Genomic DNA, 16,897 nt, shown 5'->3' with positions numbered 1-16,897 from the left:
CTAGTTTTCGATCCAAAAAAAGTTTTGACGGAAAATATTTCTCTAACCCTTTTAATGAGCTTTAGTGCCTTTTAGCACTAGCTGATGCTGAGAACCAGCGATACCTTGTAAAGAAGTTTTCTCAAAACTGGGTTTGGGCCGAGATGTGGAAGGTTTATTTTTCCCAGGGTCGCCCCTGGCGGGAAGCATGTGGGGCAATTTGCCCGAGCCCCGCAGGGGCCCCCACGAGAATACAGTATTGTAATTTTTTTATGGAAGGGGCCCCCAAAATTGCTTTGCCCCAGGTCCCCTGAATCCTCTGGGCGGTCCTGGCGGGAGAGGTATAGTCCCCACAACCCCCTGCCTCCACTCCGGCTTCAAACTCCTCTCTAGCTATTCCCCCTCCGTTGTGAAGCACTTTGAGATCCGCTGACGGGAAGCACTGGATAAGAGCTACTAGGGATGGGGCAGGGGAGATTATCTCATAGCTGTTACTGCAGGGTTACCTTCCCCTGAAGCATCAGGTGCTGGCCTGGCCCCCATCGGGCTACTGGGCTAGGTGGACCCCCTTGCCTCTGATCCCTTCCACTCTGGCAGTTCCTGTGCCGTCCCCATCTTCCCGGGGTGAAATCGGGCTCCTGGCATGGGGCCTGGAGAGCTGAGTAACGGTCACCTGCAGCCCTGAGGCCCCCTTGCTTCTGCCCAATGGCACTGTGCTAATCCTGAACATAGTGCTGTGATGCTGTAGGGACTGTCTGCATGGGGAATGGGAGAGCAGGGGATGACTTTAGGTGAGGGGAAGGACCTGAGCCTGTATCCTGAGCCAGGAAGGTGGGTGAGGAGAGTAACACCTTGGCCCGGGAAGCTGGACAAAGGGAGAGAGCCTGCTGAAGAGATTTTGGGGGTCAGTTTTGGGCTGGCGGGAAGAGGCAGGGAACCCCAAGTCTGGGGTCTAAGATCCTTGCCCCCAGAGGGACCTGACTGAGGGGTCCTGGTTGTACCTACAAGCTCTGCTTGGGACTGTGTTCCTCTTGTCTAATAAACCTTCTGTGTTACTGGCTGGCTGAGAGTCATGGTGAATCGCAGGAAGTGGGGGTTGCAGGGCCCGGACTCCTCCACACTCTGTAACAAGTGCATAACCCTGGCAGAGGTGGATCTATCTTAGGTACTTCCATTGCTTCCATTGCTGTAGTATCGGAGCACCTCACAGACTTTATTGTATCGTTATCCCCATAATACAGATGGGGAAACTGAGGCACTGTGAGGCTACGTGATGGATTCACAAAGAGACTTAGGTGTCTGAGTCCCAGATGCTTAGAGTGATCACATTTCCCAAAGGGAAAACAGGACAGTGCATGGGGCTGGCCTGAGCCCTCCCCCCTCCATGGGACTGGCTCAAGCCACTCACATGGGGGTCCTCCCTCCCACTGCTCACCCAAGCCCCCTTCCCATGTGGGGGCAGGCAGGGCTTGTGCAAGCAGCAACATATATATTAGATAGGGTGACCATATTTCCCAAGGGCTGGGGTTGGTGTTGCTGCTTGCTTGAGCCCTGTCTGCCCCCTACCCAAGCCCTGGCTTCCTCCCATGCCTGCCATCGCCAGTCACCTGTCTCCCACCCACCCCACACATCCCTCTGCACCTCATTTTTTTGACAAAAGTGGGCAATTGTCTAGTTTGCTCTTGCCAACTGATCAAGCTTAAAAAAGGGACTGTCCAGCCAAATTGGGACATATGGTCACCTGCCCATCTAACCCTGTAGGAGCCTAAACTCACTCAGCACTTACATTTTTGGAGTAAAGGTTTGTTGGGTGCCTCACTTTCTGCCTTTGAACATGCACACTGCAGCCTCCCGCTAGGTGTCCGGGTACCTAGGGCCCAGTGTGATTCATGAATTGACGGAAGACAGATGCTCCTCCACCTGGCCTGCCAGGCTGGAGCCGGTCCCTGAGCACCATGTGACTCTAGCTCTAAGTGATTTGCCCCAGGTCATACAGGGAGTCTATGGCAGAGCAGGGATAAAGGGTCTGTCTCTGCTTCACACTGGTGCTTGTCAGGCCAGTACATTGGGACTGAATTGAGCCTAGATCCGGGCCCGCGCGGTCGCTGACACAGCACCTCCATGTATATCCAACCCACGCTGATACCACCATCAGGGATCAAACCTGCCACCATCCCTACCAAAAGCCTCGTACACACCCCACCTGAGCCAGAGGATCAACTCTGTAGATTGTCACTAAGCAATCGGCTATCACAGCTGCTAAAGGAGACCCTATTTCCTGTGCTAAGCCAGCATGTTCCCCCCCACCCATGACACCCACCTTCCTCAGCTCTCTCTCCCTCATACCCACCCCCCACCACTTCCCCAGAGTCTGAACTCAGAAGACAAGGTAGTGCATAGGTGCTGGAATTAGAGGTACTACTGCAGTTCATGGCTGGAAGCAGTTTCCATCATATACAGGTTTTAGTTTGGTTCAATGGCTCTCAGCACCCTCACTATACAAATTGTTTGGGCACCTCTGGGGCAGTAGGGGGGAGAAATCTGTGGTGGGAGGCCCATGAACCCATCCAAATTCAGCCTGCTCCCTTCCCAGCCCAACTTAAGGGAATGGATGCTCTCCACTGCTTGAAAACTCTAGCCACCCGACAGCTCAGATACAGCCGTAATGGGCTCCAGAAGCTAGCCCCTGGGTAAGAGCATTTCCTGAGCCCAGGAGGAAAATCAAGGTCTTTTTACCAGACAGGAAGGAAGGAAGGTGAGCTCCTTGAGTCTGCTGGAAATCTCCAGGGCTCCCACAGAGATGGAGCAGTTTTCAGGGTTCCCCCCTGGTGTGTCTGCAATGGGCCAGAGTTGCAGGTGAGAGATTCAGGCGTTTGCTCTTCATCTGACCCCACAAACCTCTTGTTCTTGCTTTATATCTCCCCGCCCTCCTGGGATGCCCTTTGTGCTCAATAGTGGAGATAATCATTAACCCGGAGGGACAATCAAAGCTGGAGATACTTCCCTGACTCAGAGGGCATTGCAGCTGACTGAGGGGCCAATGAACCTCAAACTTGTCCCTCTTTGCCTCCTCCTATCCCAGCTCTATGTTCCCCCCAGCTCTGCCAACACTCCTTAATCCCACCCTGTAGCCCCTGATGCTGTCCCGGCCCTGGACTGCCCACACTCAGCACTGCCAGTGCCCCTCAATCCTGACTCACAATTACCTCCTATCTTAATGTGGGGTTACCTCCCACCCCCCAATCCCCTGCTGTCCCTGGGCTTGGCCGTCAATGCCTCTCAAGCCCAACTCACAGCCCCTCAGTGCCCCCTGCCATTCCAGTCTCATCCTTTATTTGGCTGTTCAGGGCAGGGTCTGTCTCCCACTAGGTGCGTATCCAGCACCCAGCATGTTGTGGCATTTAATGGCTACCCTCAGCTAAAAATAAAGATGAATTAGGCACCACATTTTCCAAGGTCTTAGGTGCTTACAATTGCAGCCAGCCATTTAGTGGGACTGGCAAAAGCCGCTTGCCCCACCTAACCTCTTGAGCCCACCACGAAGGGGTTAGGCTGAGTGCAATCACACCTGTGCTCTGCAGCCAGACAGCTCCAAGTGAAGTTCAAGGCCCTAATGGTGGAAGGACCTGGCTACTTCAGAGGCTGCCGCTCTCCCCCGCCCCAGCCTAGCCTGAAGCGTTTATAACCCAGCGCTCCTCTATCTAATCTCTCTATCCATCCAGGTACTTTATACTGTGCTTATATCCATGGGATCTGAGCACCATAGGAAGGCAATAAAGTCTGGTTCACTGTCACAGGGCCCTGCCTGTCCTGGTTCCTAGGGCTCATTAGTAGGCAAGAGTTTCCTTACTGAGGGAAAGCAAGGGCAGAGGAGAAGGTGCTGTGCTGCAAGGTAGTGTGGCCTAGCAGAATCAGATCACCAGGCAAAGCTCCTCGAACCCAGAGGATGCGCGCTGCTTTGCCTCAGTGCCCGATACCCCACACCGGAGAGTCAGACGAGTCCCGGCGGAGTCGCCAAAACTGTTGGGGACCCCGGTGCCCCAATACTAGCACACGGTTTGTTGTCTGACCGCGAGAGTGACAGGCAACACCAGCAAGGTCCGATCAAAAGCTCTTTATTGACAAGTGCACGCATCAATAGAGAGCAGCTCGTCTCCAGAGAGAACCAGCTTGCTTCTTTACAACTAGCATATGATTTTATAGACGTTCCGTCACGGTCACAAATTATTCATATAGCAGTTCAACCCCCTTTTACTAATTACTAAACCCAAACCTTTATTATATATTTTTCTTGTTAAGACCATAGACTCATAGGTCAGAAGGACCATATGATCATCTAGTCTGACCTCCTGCACAAAGCAGGCCACAGAACCCTACCATCCACCAACCCTAACCTGACTGAGTTATGAATCTCAAAATTGTGGGTTTGAAGACCTCAAGCGCAGAGAATCCACCAGCAAGTGACCATGCCCCACGCTGACAGTTAGGAGAAGCAAAAACCTCCAGGGCCCCTGCCATCCGGCCTGAGGAAAATTCCTTCCCGACCCCAAATATGAGCGATCAGTTAAAACCTAGAGCTTAGTGGGCAAGACTCACCACAGCCAGCCACCAGGAAAGAATTCTCTGCAGTAACTCAGATCCCATCCCATCCACATCCCTCAACAGACCATTGAGCAGACCTTACCTGCTGATAATGCCAAGACAAGCTTGCCCAAATTTAACTATCCATCATATATCATCCCCTCCATATACTTATCAAGCTTAGTCTTAAAGCCAGCATAATCTTTGCCCCCCTACTTCCCTCGGAAGGCTGTTCCAAACTCACTCCCTATGGTTAGAACCTTGTCTAATTTCAAGTCTGAACTTCCTACATATCCAAGTTGTACCATTTGCCTTGTGCCTACATTAGTACTAAGCTTAAATATATTCCTCTCCCCCCGAACGTTCATCGCCCCTGATATATTTGTATAGAGCAAAGGCATAATCCGCCCCCCAGACCTTCTTTTGGCTAGGCTAACACAAGCCAGCTCTTTGAGTCCTTTCATAAGTCAGGTTTTCCATTCCTCGGATCTCCTAGTTAGCCCGTCTCTGGAAGCTGTTCCAGTTTGAATTCATCCGTCTTAACATGGGACACCAGAAGCTGCACACAAATTCCAGCGTGGGGTCTCACCAGTACTCTTAATATACGCTACCTAACACCTCCTGTATCCTTCTGGATAATACCTCGCCTGATGCACCCTAAAACCGCATTTGCTTTTTAACGGCCATATCGCATGGGGCGGCTCATAACATCCTGCTATCAACAATACCCCAAGGTCCTTCTCCTCCTCTGTTGCTTCCAACTGATGCGTCCCAATGTATATTCTAAAATTCTTATTATAATACCCGAAGTGGCATGGCCTTGCACTTTTCACTATATATTTCATCCTTTACTATACTCCAGTTACAAGGTGGTCCAGATCTTCCTGAAAGTATCGCCGGTCCTTCTCCTGTAGCAATACCCACTCCGCTACTAGCTTGTGTCATCCGGCAAACTTTATTAGCACATTCCCGCTCTTTGTGCCAGAGTCATAATAAAAAGGTTAAAAGATCGGTCCCAAACCCGATGTCCTTGAGGGACTCACTCGTAACCTCCTTCCAGCCTACAGTTCACCCTCAGTATATGACCCACTGGAGTCTCTCCTTTAACCAGTTCCTTATCCACCTTTCACACTTTTCATATTCATCCCCATCTTTTCCAATTTAAATACAGTCACATGTGGACCGTGTCAAATGCTTACTGAAATCGAGGTAAATAGATCTATCGCATTTCCTTGTCAAGTAATCTGTCACCTTCTCAAAGAAGGAGATCAGGTTGGTTTGCACGATCTACCTTTAGTAAATCCATGTTGCAATTCGTCCCAATTACATTGACCTCAATGTCCTTAATATTACTTTCTCCTTTAAAATTTTTTTTCCAAGACCTTACATGCTACAGACTGATTGATTATATGAATAATAATGCCTTAACAATTACTACAAACAAGAATGATATGATTTATGTGAGTAATAATGCCTTAACAATCGCAAGCAAGCAAGATGTAAGGGAGTCAGAAAGAAACAGAGAACAGAAACATGGAGTTTGCCATGTTCCTACACAGTACATCTGGTACCCTGCCAGGCTTATGGTTGCCTAACTCTGTGAGAGACAGGCAACTCCCAGGCGTTTTCCACTTATGAATTACCCAGAAGCCTCTGTTAGCCTGACTTTGCTCAGGTTGGCATAACTGGCTTTGTGACATTTCCAGTTAGGCCTAACACAAGGTAGTGTGGCCTAGCAGACAGAGCACAGGACTGGGCATCAGACCAAGACTCATGCTTCTATTCCCACCGCTGCAATGACCTGTGGTGTGATTTTGGCCAAGGCCCTTGCCTTGTTCTCTAGTTCCCCCTCCCACCTTTTGTCTGTGTAATAATACCAAGCTCTTTATATCACACACAAAGGTGGTGAGTATCATCATGCCCATTTTACAGCTGGGGAAAGTGAGGCAAAAGACAGTGAAGTGACTTGCCCAAGGTCACGCAACAGGCCAGTGGCAGAGCAAAGAATGGACTTCAGGTCTCGAGTCCTAGTCTAGTGAGCTATTGACTTGGCCACACTAGCTTTTCACAGCAGGAACTGTCTCTTGTGTGTACCCTGATCTCAGGCAGGCTCTCCATAGGCTACTGTGCTGACACTGCATCTGGAGCTGTATGACAAGAAAAAATGAAAAAGAAAAACCCTGACTAACCCGCCGCCAAAGTGGCTGCCAAAGACCCGGAGCGTCTGAAGGACCCGCCACTGAAGTGCTGCCAAGGACCCGGAGCACCACCGGGTGAGTAAAAGCACTGAAGACCCAGAGCACTACTGGGTGAGTAAAAATTAAAAAGGCGCCACTTTTCTGCTCAGTGGGAGTGGCCGCTCCCCCCACCCAAACTGTGCTACTGCCTACCAGCCTTTTCTTCCACAATCCATACATCTAAATCCACATAAATCCATAATAAATCACTGGTGGTTCCACGGTCTGTTCCTGATAAGCCACAGGAGCTGCCCTAGAGTCTGCACAATGGATGCCCCACCTCCTCTGGCCTATGCTTTTTGCCTGTCTGGACAGTGGCAGTACGGGAAGGGTTAAAGACCCCTGAGTTGGCCCCAGCAGGGAACAGGGCATGATAGCTGCATTGCTCAGCCTGATGAGGAAACAGGGATGGGGAGACAAGGAACCGATCTGAATTCCCAGATGTGTGAAAATTACTTTTGCAGAGAAACTGACATTGGATTTCTGCCTCTCGGTCTCAGCGGGAAAACAGACAGAAATTGGCTTTTTATTTTAAAAATTATGTTGTTTTCTACACCTAGAATTTAGGCAATTGTCCTGGAGCCCACAGAACCCCTTATTTGTCAGCCAGCTGCTCCTATTACCCCTAAAATAGGACTCCAGGCACCCCTACAAGGGCCTGCCTATATTCACAACTAAATCCTCAGTTTGTCTGGTTTTGGTACATGAAATGGGGTGGCGCACCCTAGAGGAACTGCCAGGGTTTTACCAAGAAGCTTCCCTCCAACAAGTGGAGAAGAGACTAATTCTGTTAACTCTTGGGAGTATATGGATACAGCCTTCTGCTCAAAGGATTGACACTCAAGCAGTAATCCTTCAACAAAAAAATAATCTTTATTTAACACAATGTTTCCTAATACAGTAAATCTAAAAACCATAATATTAAGAAAACACAGCAAATCCAAAATATATTGAAAGAAACAAAATGACATTTTCTTAACAAAGGCATACAATTCTGTTAGCACAGATGCACATTAAAGTACTCAAAATTGCAATATCCTACAACTGGAAGATAGCTGTAAGGGGTTACACTCTATATGCAATGGCTAATCACATATAGGATGCAGACAGCAAGTTCTTAAACATTAAAACATAATAAACATATATACACAAATATTCAGCTTTATTATCCCACACACACACAATAAGCTGAGTTTATTTCTTATTACTGGCTTACTTTCCTGTTAGCTTCCTTCCCTCTGCTCTAGGTCCTACTGATCTGTCAGACCTAATGTTGTCACTGCTACTGCTTCTTTGCCTCTGCCCTCTTTCTTCTTATGACTTCAGCTCGTTGAGGCACTTTTCTTCTCCTTTTGCTTCTCCCACTCATTCCAGCTCCTTCCACTCACATTGAGGTAGACTAACTAAAACCTGTCCGCTCTCTGCCTTATATGCAGATTTTAGCTTACCCTGATTGGTTCTCTTTTCAATCCCTATCATTATCAGCCAATCAGCTTCAAGGCCTTCATCTCTCAATCAAAGCTGGACTGATTGAAAACCTGTGTTATTAATGCTGGATCTCTTTAAAGACCTGCGTTCTACCTAACTGACTCCTCTCTTCAGGTTTTTGGAATGACCTTTATTTCTCCCCGAACCTGCTCGCTTGTCCTTGGTCAGATCATTCTAAGGCCTCTGTAATAAGGCTCTGTCCCAAATCTGGACCTTAGCGTCCAAAATCTGGGTGCTTAGCATGAACCTCCAAGCTTAATTACCAGCTTGGATCTTATCTCGCTGCCACCAATCAGGATTCTGAGTACCTGATAAACTCTCTGGTCTCCCCAAACCTTTCCCTGGGGGACCCCCAAGACTCAGATGCCCTGAGCCTCCAACAAAGGGAAATAACCCACTTCCCTTCCTGCTCTTTACTTCCTCCCAGATTTTCCCGCCCTGGGGATACTAGGAGATTTCCCTGCTTCAATCCCTTGAAACACAAAACAGAGAGGATGATTTACCTTCCCCCCTCCTTCTTCTCCCCCCTCCCAGTCTTTCCCTGAGAGAGACAGTACTCCTGGCACAGAGATTCCTATCCCCTTGCCTTAACTAGGAAAAGAAAATCCAACAAGTTTTAAAAAGAAAGCTTTATATAAAAAAGAAAGAAAAAACACATGACATGATCACTGCATCAAGATGACATAACACAGGGCTATTGCTTAAAAGAAAATATGAATAATCAGCCTTATTCAAAAAGATATCCAATTTAAACATTCCAGCAACTCAACACATGTAAATACAAAATACAATATAAACCTATTGCTTTTCCTTTTGTACTCACAACTTGGGAACAGAAGGGTAGAAAGAAGCTTGGAGATAGAAAAAAAAGCTCTTCCCTCATAGCCGAGAGAAAACAAACAGGCAGAACAAAGACAAAACACACCCAGAAGTTCCCTCCCTCACTTTGAAAAATCCGGTTTCCTGATTGGTCCTCTGGTCAGGTGTTTGGTTCCCTTTGTTAACCCTTTACAGGTAAAAGAAACATTAACCCTTAGCTATCTGTTTATGACAGCCTCCAATTTGGTTTTCCCAGCTTTGATTTCTTGTGGCTGCCATCTTGTTCTCCCTAATCATAACCGCTTAAAGCTATATCTATTAACTATTTAAATCCTTATGATTATTAAACATATAATATACTTATATGTACCTTAAGATTATGTTTCAGTGTCACCACTCCAATTTCACTAACTCAAATAAGCCCAAATCGTGATCTCTCCCTGCTTGAACTAATGGTGACAGATCAGCACCTTTAGTGCTGGAAACTGCTTCTGGTGCTGTATTTCCACATAGAATAGAGGAGCCAGAAAAATCTCTTGTATCAGTCTCCTCCTTGTTCTGTGATATACTTGTTTATCAACCCAACACCTATTAGTGAGTTCAGTGGATGTTCAGTTTTGTTCAGCATGGGCTCAAGGCTCTCCTTGAGACCAAGCAGATATTTCTTCTTGCTGACAAAATATCTCATCATCCCTGACTCTGCCTCACTAAGACTGCACACCTTGTGCACCATTATAGCTCTTTTAATACTTGTGGACTGTACATGCTTCAGCTGCTTAAATTTCTGCTTGGGCAAGCACACCAAAACAATAAGTGTAATTGCCACCCAAACATGAAACTCTAAAATTATTATTAAAGGATGTAGAATAGCATTAAAGAATCCTGTTGCTGTGGGAGACCATTCCAAAAATATCCTCCACCACTTATGTTCAGTATCTTTCTATATTCCTTCCATAACTTGTTCATTTTCATCATTAGAGTGGTGTACAATGATCATGACTTTTTGTGTACTTTCCTGAGCTTTCTGTAAGTCAAGATGCCTTAATAGCTGCCTAACTAAACTTATGTTCATTCCCAATGGTATTGGGTTAATCTTGCTATATATCTGAAACTGATCCTTAACTTCTTCACCTTTTATTTCAGGCAATGAAAAATTAAAATCACATCCTATTAGAGTAGTTATACTACCTAGACGTTGGTTTTCCTGAGGATCATGTGTTATGATAAACAAATGATTAACTTCAAACCAGTTACACCAACTTCCAGTACATACACATTTATTTCCTATGTACACAACTACAGATCCATTGTCAGATAAAAACTTAGTTCTTATTTTTTTGGTTGAGTGCAGCAGGGTCAGATACTTTTTTTTTTTTTTACAATTGTATAGAGGGAGGGAGTGCCCTAGGACACAGGGTTGCCCCAGTCCCAGGCAGGTCTCTCTTCGGTAAACAATTACAGCAGCATTTATACTTTTTGTTACCTACAATAATGAGCAACAGTTGCATTTTGTTTATACATATGCATTGAAATCCCTGTCAGTTCTTGCTTTACTTTCACACCATTAAGTGGAAAAGGATCTAGTTGGTAATGACATCTTCTCTTTTCCGAATTTAAACATGTATCTTATGGTTATATAGCATCATAACTGCAAACATATCCAATACCACACTTTTCCATGCAGGCTTCACATTCCACAATTTGTTTCATGCCCCACAATTTATGTTCCACTGGCTGCATTACACTGTCATTAACATTTAATCCTAATGCCACAATCCATCACTATATAGGTGGTAATTTGATTTAATTATATATCACGTTTAAAATTGATCATTTCCCACCAAGAATACAATTGTGTTCAAAGATAATAGCATATTTCCACATAATGCTTCTTATTTCCAAAGGCAAAATCCCACTCATTCTGTCCCTTATGATGTGCTTTACCACATCATTAGTCCATGTTTGTGCTTGTGTACAAGCTAATGCCAGAGATACATTGCTCTGTAATACCTCCACTGTTTGTAATACTGCTAAGTGATCCGCTTCTTGTAGCTTCTCCTATCCAGGGAGCAAACTAGTGATCAGCTGATGGCTAGTGCTTATCTCATTTAAAGTTATTTTAAGGAGTTTAGACAAAGCTCTTACATGCTCTCTGTTGTCAGAGGTGTTCCTGAGACATAAACATTGGTATCAGAGGCCTGGTATGAGGCCTAAGACCTGAGCTAAAGTAATGGTCAAGACTTTGCTAACATAAAGCAAAGTGGAGCTGTGAGCCAGAGGCAGGCCCTGCTCACAGAAGCTGGCAAGGAAAGGGCTGATGCTGCAAGAAGATACGTACCTAAACGGTACGGAACGCTAGAGATCAGAACATTCACATACTGGCACATTCCACACAGATAACAAGGAACAGACTGATCCATCCCAATGACAGGGGCAAAAGGGTAATATGATGGATAGAGTTGTTTTGATCGAACGAGCAACATGTACAAGGTGAGAGGCGTGCACTTGCTATGTAGAGGTTAGTACCTTGCTATGTGGAGGAGAGTGCCACCGCTCAATACTCCAGAGTAGATGTGATAACCTGTATGTACCTGTTGTAGGCAAATGGCCGGAACTCCAGCCATTCTATGGTCTCTGCTTTCTCTTCTCTGGGTAGGTTTCAGGGCGATATTGCTTGCCTCTGAACCAGTGTCTTAATCACTCCCCTACTTGTGTCCTTGGAGGAGGGAGTGGAGAGGGAGGGGAACCTGGGCCCGCCCTCTACTCCCAGGTCCCAACCCAGGGCCGCTGGGTTGTGGTGAACCACTTGACTGCGTTCTTCCCCTGGGTTACTTCCCTCTCATACCCGTCAGCTTGTGAAGGGCTTCTCGCCTCTCTTCTATACAAGCCTGGTGCCCTTACTAGGTGTCTTGGGCTCCCCAATCCACCGCAGCACTCTCCAAACCTCTATTCTCTCTTGGACCAAACTCTTCTCGTCACTGCAATTGCACGTCTGCTCCAATCCAACCTTTCTCCTTTCAACTACCACCCCGTCTGACTGAACAGGGTTTATATCCCATACTGGAGTCAGGTGCCTAACTGGAGTCAGGTGCTCTAACTGGGAGCAGGTCGCTCTAAATGGCCAAGTGTTCTAAGTTAATCTAAGCAAAAACCTTCCTCCTTGCAGGGAATAAGGCCCCCTGCTAACACCTATTGCTGCCCTCTGGCCATGCTGTATCCACACGTGTATAAGAATGCATCCCTGGGCGATGTCTTTGTCCGTCTAGGGGGCAGTGGAAAGCCCCGCAACTAACTGAGCCGAGTCCCATTGACCGGTGTGGTACCTGGTAGTTATGCCCTGGTTAGGCTAAGACCTACAGGGAACTATATTGTATCCAATACAGCAATAAACCTGGTCGAGTGCCTTCATACCTTACTAGCTTCTGTGTCATTGGGGGTTCTCTTCAGGTCTGCTGTGTCAGCTATCTGCGCAGAGCTGGGGCAGCACACAGAGGGAACACACGCACGCAGCCGAGTGATACCAACAAGGAGAGAGCAGAGCACCACACCGGTAGCATCTGACAACACCTCTGACAACACTCTCCTGCTGCATTTAATTGATTAGCCAGTGCTTCTACATCTATGCTATTTAACCCTCCAAGACCTGTTCCTGCCTCTCATAGAGATCTCTATGAGATCTCTTTTTACTTTGTTAGCAGGGATCCTGTTAAAAGTTGGGTTCCTACCCATCTCTTCCATCCTATAAACAGGGCTTCTATGTATCTAGCGCACTGTGGTTCTATAAATGAGATATTCATGGGGGTTAAATCTATTACCACTGTTTTTAAGGAGTAGGGGTGATTTATGATCAGTCATCTTCTAACATCCTCTTTTATTATGTAAGGACCAATTCTAACTTGCTCAGACTTGGATCCCATAATATGGTGAAGATGTTACTGAAATTGTTAGGGCCAACTGTTGTAGGAGCAGAAGTGAGCTGTATGCTCTGTATAACCTGTATGCTCAAAAGATCTGTTACACTGTCCCCGCCCCACGCCGCCATTTTGTCTCCTCTGCCTCTTTCAATACCTGTGAAGTGGCTTTCCCTCTCCCCGTCCCTCCTGGAATGCTTGTGGGATGAATGGGCTGCTTGAGCAGCTGAAAGATCAGAAGAGCTCCTAGATAGACAAGACTCTAGGTAGGCAGTGATCACACACCCAGTGCATGGACACTGCATGTACAGTGTCCGAGGTGGAGTGTGACCAACCAGATGCAGCCAAGTCATCTCTAGTTACAGGCCATGAGAGCAGGTCCTTAAAAGGGGAAGGGGCCATGTGCTCACGAGTGCACTCACAATCTTGTACCTCCCGTGAAGGCCCTTCGCCTGGACCACCTGGACAGTGGTTTGCTGCGTTACATTCCTTCGTGCCTCAGGAAGATTTACCTTTGTCTAACCATCCATTGCTGCACTGTGGGACACTTACCTTGAAGGATCCTGACATCTCCAGTGCTGGAAGCATGAGTACGTGAGTGTGAGTGTGACCCGCTCCCATCTTCTTTTGAGCTTAGCTATTGGTATAATAAACATGCTGCTTTCTGCCAGACTCTGATGGGTCATTCGTCCTCCATAGTTAACCTCCTGAAGATGAGAGCGGGTGAAGAAGTGCTTCAGTCTGTCCCCAGGATCCTAGATACTGCCAGCCTGAAGCTGCTGAATGAGAGTTGCAGGAGATCTCTGAAGAAGCTGGCCAGCCAGGCTGATTCTGTTGAACAGATCAATGACACTATATTGATGTGATATTTAAGATCCCGAAGAAAAGAAAACACTGAACTAACAGCTGCATCAGCATTTCAACTAAAAAAACAATGTTAAATGTTTTCGTTTTTTGAAAATATATTAATTCTGATGGGGGCTTATGAAAAGGGCTCCCAGAGAGTATTTTAATATCAAAAATATACCAGCTTACTAGCTGGCCCAATTTCAGGTAACATTACTAGTGGAGAATGCGGGCAGCTTAGTGGAGGATTTGACCCAAGAATAGGGGTCCCTTGGTGCCCCCCAGTGGTCTCTTGGGTAAGTCTGGCTTGAACCTGTGTGAAAAAGTGGTAGGTTAGCAACCCACTGAAAGGAGAAAATGACGCTGCTGTTGTATGCCAGCGTAGGGCAAGGGCGAGAATTAGGTGTAAATCCCCTGGTGCCCCCTACTAGCTTCTTTAGTGGGTCCGGCTTGCGCCCACTTGAAAAAGTGGTAGGCTGGCAACCCACTGCAGGGAGAAAAGGATGCCGCTAAGTATGCCAGCGAAGGACAAGGGGAAGAAAAATGCAAAGCAGCCCAAGAGAGAAGACACTCCCCCTTGCGGAGCGGCACTGCCACCTGGGGTGTTGCTAGAATGGCTCCAAAGGAAAGGGGCAGACCCTGGGATGACAGGGATGGTTCCACCTGGGAGTACAATTCCTGAACTAGAGCTCATGTTAGATAAATATGTACCTATATACAGTCCCGATAAGGCAGCACTGGATGACGCAGCTGCCTGGCTGCTGTGGCAAGCAGGCTGGCAATGGCAGGTGGCAAAAAGTCAGCTCACCACTGAAATCGATTCACTCAGGAACCAATGTAATGAGTTGGAGGAGGAACGGGATATGTGGAAGGCACAGGTTCTGACTGCTAATGCCCTTGCGTCTTCCCTCTTTGTAGCCACAGTACAGGTGGCAGCAGCAGAGGAGGAGCAGGAGCACGTGGAAGCAGAGAATGTTGCTCTGAGCCAAGCAGTGACCTGCCTGAAGGACCTGGTCCTGGAGGGGTCTGCCCAGGAAAACAGAGCCCTGGCGGCTTATTCAGCCCGGGTTGCTGCCATTGGGGTGAAAGCCCAGCGGGTGTGGGACCATATGATGAATGGGATGGGGATATTTGGTATGATCTGGATCCCTGGATCTAGACCCGTCCCCGGATGGCTGGACCCCAGACATCGTGTTGCAGCATTCCAGAGGGTGGCCCAAAAGGATGGGCCTGCGCCCGCAGGGGGTGGGGCAGCCCCAAGTACTGGACACACTGTGGCAGAGACTGAGTTGACTCCCGCGCAAGCAATAAAGTTAGCAAAAACCCTGGGTGGCATAGATAAAACTCTGGAGGGGAAATGGCTACACCATAGACAACTCAAACAAGTGGGTCTGCCACAGTGGGAGCACTGTGCTAATACGTTTCCAAGCTTCTATCTTTCAGCCTCCAAACTGGAACATCAGGAGAGCTGGTACCAGCTGAAAAGTTACAGAAATACCATGGTTATAGTGTCACAACAAAGTCTGTGGTCAGTGTTCTGTGTTGCAAGTTCTGTGTTCCATGTGTCTGTCTCCGGTGGGTGTCCTGTGCTAGCATTGGGTCTACAGAGAGAGGGGATACTACACAAGACAGGATAAATGCCTTTTCCTCGCTCTACTTCCCCCATCTCCAACCAAATTATCAATCACATCCACCTCTGCCCAAAAGACTTTGCTCCCCAATGCATCGGGTTTATTTTTTGTTAGGTTCTCTAATAATCATTTTGTTGTTGGTTTTTGTTATTGATACATTTGTATTGTTATTTACATTTTCTGGTATTGTTAATTCCACACTTTCCTCTATGCGCCCTGGTTCTACTTCCCCACACCCTGAAGGGTAGTTCATTGGCCCTGTCTTTCAGGTCTTGGATTTGTTCCCCCCACAGAGACCTCTTGAGAACAACTGTTAGTAATAGGGGATTGTGCAACATTTTAGCAACTAAATGTGAGTTTAAGTATCAGCAATTTCACTAAGTTCTCTGTTACTATGTATATTCCAAATCAGTTAAACCTTGCATGACGACTATGGTACTCCTATAAATCTTATTTGTTGTATGTACTTAAGGAGGTTCTGACCTCAGTGACTTATATTGTTTGTTGGCTATTGCAGCACCAAACTTGGGCCTCATTTCGTTTGTCCATATACCCAGTTATTGTAATGGTGATGGTTTTATTGTATTCCCAATTATGATTGTGATTGTTTGAATTTGTGTTTATATTATATCTGGTGTTTAGTCACTTGTAACGGTTTCGTTACATTCACCTGGTTATGATTGTTTGGTTTATTTGCAACAGATCACCAGTGCCCTATAACTACAACAAATACTGCAATGGTCATAGAGCAAGGGGCGGAGTGTTGTAGGAGCAGCAGTGATCTGTATGCTCTGTATAACCTGTATGCTCAAAAGATGTTATACTCCCCCCCCACCCCGCCCTCTGTCTCCTCTCCATCTTTGAATACCTGTGCAATGGCTTTCCCCTTCCTCCTTGGAATGGGCTTCTTGAACAGCTGGAAGATCAGAAGAGCTCCCAGGTAGACAAGGTGTCTGGCACTCTGATTGGGCAGCAATCACACCCCCAATGCATGGACCCTGCCCAAGGTGGAGTGTGACCAACCAGATGTCGCCATGTCATCTCTAGTCGCAGGCCATGTTACTCTGATTAGGCAGCGATCACACACCCAATGCATGGACACTGCCAGAGGTGGGGTGTGACCAATCAAGTCATCTCTAGTCATAGGCCATGAGGAGCAGGTCCTTAAAAGAGGAAGGGGCCATGTGTTCAAGAGTGCACTCACAAGTTTGTACCTCCCATGAAGGCCCTTCACCTGGATAGCCTGGCCAGTTGTTCTCTGCGTTGCATTCCATCATGCCTTGGGAAGACTTACCTTCATTGCACCATCCATCACTGCGCTGTGGGACACTTACCTTGAAGGATCCTGACATCTCCAGTCCTGTGCCTGTGCTGGGAGTGTGAGTAGGCAAGTGTGACCCCCCCC

The 16,897-nt window shown here is 47.1% G+C and overlaps 1 protein-coding gene across 1 annotated transcript in view; it reads right to left on the bottom strand.

Annotated features, from left to right (window-relative positions):
* The window catches only part of BAAT (bile acid-CoA:amino acid N-acyltransferase), a 12,081-nt gene extending 8,922 nt beyond the window's left edge, over positions 1–3,159 (bottom strand). The window contains exon 1 of the mRNA XM_032782384.2: positions 2,716–3,159. The gene's annotated coding sequence lies outside the window, so the exon portion shown is untranslated. The remainder of the gene's footprint in view (positions 1–2,715) is intronic.
* Between the last annotated feature and the right edge of the window lie 13,738 nt (positions 3,160–16,897).

This window comes from Chelonoidis abingdonii, chromosome 4 (assembly GCF_003597395.2).
Source record: "Chelonoidis abingdonii isolate Lonesome George chromosome 4, CheloAbing_2.0, whole genome shotgun sequence".
Classification (NCBI taxonomy): Eukaryota; Metazoa; Chordata; order Testudines; family Testudinidae; genus Chelonoidis; species Chelonoidis abingdonii.
The sequence above is the reverse complement of the archived record's forward strand: the minus strand, read 5'-3'. Positions and strand labels throughout refer to the sequence as shown.